The sequence below is a fragment of the Phyllobates terribilis genome, unplaced genomic scaffold (assembly GCF_046119375.1).
Source record: "Phyllobates terribilis strain yellow unplaced genomic scaffold, ASM4611937v1 Scaffold_5__5_contigs__length_657084704, whole genome shotgun sequence".
NCBI lineage: Eukaryota > Metazoa > Chordata > Amphibia > Anura > Dendrobatidae > Phyllobates > Phyllobates terribilis.
Window position 1 is genome coordinate 74,482,476 of NW_027362765.1, and position 6,000 is coordinate 74,488,475.

The window sequence follows — 6,000 nt, forward strand, 5'->3', positions numbered from 1 at the left end:
CCAATGAGGACGGTAGTTGTGCCAGGAGCAGATATGGTGGATGACCTCCCTCCCGCACTTTAGCCATTCACCTATAAAACATGCCCTTTTAAATATGGCTGCTTAACCCTCTCTGCACCTAATATGCAGGAGAAGATTTCCATGTTTCACATCACTGAAGCCAACAGCCTCAGTGAAACATATCTCCCCTCCAGTATTCTGCCAGTGACTTTATCACAACACACACACATACATATATATATCCTGGATGCTGATACAGTTGAAAGCAATGATGGCGGAGGGAGCGTCAGCTGATGATCCCTTCTCCATCATTCTTCTTCTGCGCCTGATGTCACTAAGGGAGCGATGATGTCACTACATGGCGCCTTGAGAGGGGATTGGGCTCTTCTGGCATTTAGTGGCTCTGTATATGGAGCCCGGAAACTATTCTACGATAATTTGTTCTCCAAGAGTCAAATAGCATACCATCCCTCTTGCCATGTGGCTAAGCAGTGCTGTACAGCCACATATGGAGTACTGCAACGTTCAGCAGAAATTGTGTGACGAATTTTGGTGCTATTTTTGCCCATTTTCCCGTGTGACAATATAATAATAATAATTTTTATTGATATAGTGCCAACATATTTAACAGCACTTTTCAATTAAGTAGGGACATGTACAGACAATAAAAACAATACAATGTAACATATTTCAACAGTTACAGGAGGAGTGACGGCCATGCTCGAAAGCTTACAATATATGGAAATAGGGTGACACAATAGGTAGAACATGGTCATCAGCCAGTATCTAAGTGCATTTACCATGTTTTATTGGGTGCATGGAGGATGTAGAGACAGATGAAAGGCAGGAGCAGATTAAGATTAACATTTAGGAGGGAACAGGGGAGAGTAAGCATGCTTAAAAACAAGGGGGCTTGATCGCTGCACCCCTAGATGAATTCATTGCGAGGTGTAGTTTGTAAAATGAGGTCACTTATAGGGGGGGGCTCTGCTGTTCTGGGACCTCAGGGGTTCTGCCAATGTGACGTGGCACCCTCAGATCATTCCAGCAAAATGTGCACTCCAATATGGCGTTCCTTCATTTCATAGCTTTGCACTGTGCCTCTAAAGTAGTTTTCTACCACATATGAGGTATTGACGCACTCAGGAGAAATTGTGTAACATATTTTGTGGTCCATTTTCCCCTATTATCCCTTTTGAAAACTTGAGGCCAAAGTAACATTTTAGTGCAAAAAATGGTATAATTTTCAATATATTTAGCCGAATGTTATACAATTGTGTGAATCATTTCAGGGTTAAAAATGCTCAGTACACCGCTAGATGAATAGTTTACAAAATGGGATCACTTGTGAGGATTTCTGCGGTTTTGGCATATCAGGGGCATTTGCAATCTGTTCCAGCCAAAATTGCACTCCAGAATTCAATTGGCGCTCCTTCCCTTCCGAGCCCTGCTGTGTGCCCAAACAGTAGTTTTCCCCCAGATATGGGGTATCTGTGTACTCCAGAAAAATTGCATGGTCCATTTTCTCCTGTTATCCTTGTGAACATGAAAAATTTGGGGTTAAAGCAACATTTTTGTGGGAAAAGTGTATTTTTTTTCATCTTCCCGGCTCAACAATATAAAATTCTGTGAAGCACCTGTGGGTTCAAGGTGCTCACCACATCTCTAGATAAGTTACTTGAGGGGTGTGGTTTCCAGGGCTGTGGAGTCGGTGTCCATTTTGGTGGAGTCGGAGTCGGAATCAGTCGGTATAAAATGGACCGACTCCAACTCCTAAAATATATAATAAATTGGGTGCAGTACTTCAATGCAGTTTGTGGGGAATATATTTTTCATAAGAATTTGGGAAAGTTATGAAATGTCCTATAAATGTCTGTCCTATTCCTGATCTAAGGGCCTAGACTTTTAGCTCAGATGAATCTGTGCTACAGTAAATTTATCACTTAAATATGAGCCATGTATGAGGGAGTTGGAGTCGGAGTCATGGAAATTGAGGAGTCGGAGGTTTGGCTTACCGACTCCACAGCCCTGGTTATTTCTAAAATGGGGTCACTTGTGGGGGGTTTCCACTGTTTAGGCACATCAGGGGCTCTGCAAACGCAACATGGCGTCCACTATCTACTTCAGCCAATTTTGCATTCCAAAAGTCAAATAGCACTCCTTACTTCTGAGCCCTGCCGTGCCCCCCAAACAGTAGTTTTTCTCCACATATGGGATATAAGCATACTCAGGAAAAATTGCACAACAAATTTTGGGGTCCATTATCTACTGTTACCCTTGTGAAAATAAAAAAATGGGGCTAAAGAATAATAGTTGTGAAAAAAAAGTAAAATGTTCATTTTTTTCTTTCCACATTGCATTCACTCCTGTGAGGCACCTGAAGGCTTAATAAATTTCTTGAATGTCATTTTTGAGCACTTTGAGGGGTGCAGTTTTTAGAATGGTGTCACTTTTGGGTATTTTGCTGTCATATAGACCCCTCAAAGTGACTTCAAATGTGACATGGTCCCTAAATAAAGATGGTTTTGTAAATTTAGTTGGAAAAATGATTAAATCGCCGGTCAATTTTTAACTCTTATAACTTCCTAACCACAAAAGTTATGTTTCAAAAATTATGCAGATGTAAAGTAAACGTGTGGGAAATGTTATTTCGTAACTATTCTGTGTAAAACAACTCTCTGGTTTATTAAGGGCATAAAAATTGCAATATTTTAAATTTTTTTACCAAATTTCCAATTTTTTCACAAATAAACGCAAGTCGTATCGAAGAAACTTTACCACTAGCATGAAGTACAATATGTCACGAGAAAACTGTTGAAGCGTTCCAGAGTAATTACCTCATAAAGTGACAGTGGTCAGAATTGTAAAAATTGGCCTGGTCATGAAGATGAAAACAGGCTCGGGGGTGAAGGGGTCAATACATTTAGGACTTGTGTTAAAATCTGATGGAGTTTTAGGTCAAATTAATTCAGAAATCTGGAAAATTGTAAAGATTTCAGGATCTTTCCGGCTCCGCTGTATATTCCAGTGGTCAGAGAGACCCCGTCCTTCAGTCCATTAGGGGTTAGTCCTGTTCCCCATCACACACTCCCTGCTCCCTCATTACCTCTCACCAGTACAGACGGCTTCTCTCACACGGAGCCTCAAAATGGAGACTGGCTCCTCCCCTCCATGTGGCTGATCACATGACTGTGACATCATCACAGGTCCTGTGCGCACAGAACAGTCATATATCGGTTTCGTCTAGAGGTGATTTTTTGTGCTCCTCATTTTAATAACTCTGATCTAGTTGCTACCGTGCTGAGGTGAGGAGATCGGAGTTGCTGGAGCGAGGGCCTCAAAACATCAAGTCCAATCTAATCACCTCACTAGTGGGCCATCTAGAGTGGAGATGCTAAAATGGGGTCCTCAAGAAGCAGCTAGAATGGAGTTACTGCAGTGAGGGGTTATAAGGAAGCCCAGGATTGCAAGTTGTTTGTTTTCTTGAATAGCAATTACATTATTCATACATATATATATATATATATACACCAGTTTTATAGTTATTTCATGACTTTTTAACATTTTTTAATGCTTTTTTAGGGAATTGCTCAAGTTTTGCTCCAGTCCCATCCGCATGTCACCATTTTTGAAGAGTGGTGACGTTTTGCAGGGAGAGACGTAAAAGAGCGCAACCGCATGATAATGTACAACACAGAAGTGATATAAATTATTACAGAAATGTCCGGGGACACTGGAGAACATTTCTGTTGTAATTTATGCCTCTTTTGTGATTTTAATTATGATGTCAGCATATAAAAGAAAATACAGCGTCCAATGCAGGGTGTTCAAGATATCAAAATTGTAGTTTATTCCGCCAGATTACAACGTTTCGACCGTTCGCCGGTCTTTATCAAGTACCATACTTGATAAAGACCGGGAAACGGTCGAAACATTGTAATCTGGCAGAATAAACTACAATTTTGATATCTTGAACGCCCTGGATTGGACGCTGTTTTTTCTTTGATATGCTGCAATTTTTCCAAGCTGGTTCCTTGGAATCAACGGGCGTCCATTTTGCTGAGTGCTGTCGGTTCCTTCTTCTTTGTTAATTATGATGTCGGCTGCGTTCAGTCACTGTCACGACCCTGCCCGCAAATTTCCATCCGCGCTTCAAAATGGTGGTGCTGGCTGAGACTTGTGTATATACACGATAAGTTGAATTCTATCAATACTGAACAATCAGAGCTATGTGTAATTTTTTATATTCCGAAAAGCGATAATAAAAAAAATAATTTTATTAATTAAAAAACAAATGCACAAAGTGGCCGCAGCTTTCTCCCTTTTACCCTTCATTAAAGGGGATATCCGGGACTTTAAAACAAAAAATGTGACTAAAAACTAACAAGCAGTTAGTTGCTACTTACCGTTCTTCCCCAGCACGGAGTGGGCACAGACAGTTCCTACTGGGGATTCAGCTAACTTTGCTGACGTCATCTTGGCAGAGCAATTGCTTCTTTTCCACTCCCCTCAGTTGACAGGGCAGGACTTACACCGTCATTCTGATTGACAGCTGATTTCCCACTGCCTAACTGGGTGAGCAGGCTGTCAATCAGAATGAATCGGAAGTCACGTCCTGTCAACTGAGCAAATTCACCGCACACTCTAAATTATTATTAAATGCTGAGAGTTTATTATATCCATGAAGGCAAATAACTATACAGGTAATGGGAGGTATGCGACAAGATAGAATAACGTTTCGACCCAGCCTGTGTTAAACCGGTACGCAGGAGAAGGGCTTTCTCGTGGCGTCCGGCTAGGCCCTTTCCTGCTGGTTAGTAATTGTCAGCATTTAGGTTCCGATCTAGGGATTCTAAGTGTGGTTTCTGCTCATGTGTCGCTAAGCCACGCCCCTTGCGGTCATGTGCCGCTAAGCCACGCCCCTCGCGAGCATGTCATGCTAAGCCACGCCCCCTATGGTCATGTGCCGCTAAGCCACGCTCCCTGCTGTCTGGTACAGCGTAGTTGGTTGTCTTGGGGGGCTGGGGCTGTCTCTAGAGTATTTAAGGGCTCCGTGGGCTCTGCCCCGGTGCCTAGTCTATCTCTTTCTAACCTGGGGTGAGGTCTCTGGCAGTAAATGCAGTGTGTGAGAGTCGTTGTCAAGGGTTCCTGCTGTGTGCTCCCTAGTCATCCTAGCCATCAATTAGGGCTAGGGGAATGCTGTGAGCAGCAAGCTCTACCGTGTCAGTTCACCGGTTGGTGTCCACGCCACGGAGGCATCCTCGCTACCGATCCAGCATTCGAGGGTCTGCCATTGTATATGTGGTCACACTGCCGCTTTTACATCCATGTGTTGGGTGCTGCAGAGATTCTCCTCCTCTTTAGGAACTTAGGTTCCAGGCCTTTCCTTGCCTGCAGCTATCTGCAGCTCTATACGCCGCCATCTATTGCTCAGGAGTTTCATGCTACCAAATCCTTCCTGCTCTGCACAGCGGTGTATTGCAGTGCAGAAGTTTATTAGTTTCGTTTCTGGAGTGTTGTTAACTCCCAGCATTGTACCTTGTATAGTTACTACTAGTGTGTGCACTTAACACACTAGTTCATTTCTTTCTCTGTGCTTAGCTGAACATTCCTATGGGACTCAGCTGCTGCAGCTCCTCTGCAGTCCGGTGGACCCCGACATGTCCTTTAAGTTTTATTTTATTTTATTAAAGGACACGCCAGCGTAACATTAGACTAGGCCAGGGTCTGGCTGAGTATGACGGCTACTGCACAGAGTCAGAACGGCTCATCCTTGATGCAACACCATATCCAGCAGCTGGAGTCTCGGTTGCAACAAGTAGAACAATGTCCGCCGACTCTGGACATTCCGACTCTGACCGCTCAGGCTGTGAGCCAGGCGGTAGCCCCCCTAATACCCTCCCCTGTCCCAACTCCTCGCCTAGCGCTTCCAAGTAAGTTTTCTGGGAGCGCTCGGACCTGTCGGGGGTTTCTCAATCAATGTGCGGTGCACTTCGAGTT

The 6,000-nt window shown here is 43.5% G+C and overlaps 1 pseudogene; it reads right to left on the reverse strand.

The window, feature by feature from the left end:
• LOC141271468 (uncharacterized) overlaps positions 1-3,171 on the reverse strand; it is a 339,948-nt pseudogene extending 336,777 nt beyond the window's left edge.
• Positions 3,172-6,000: the final 2,829 nt, after the last annotated feature.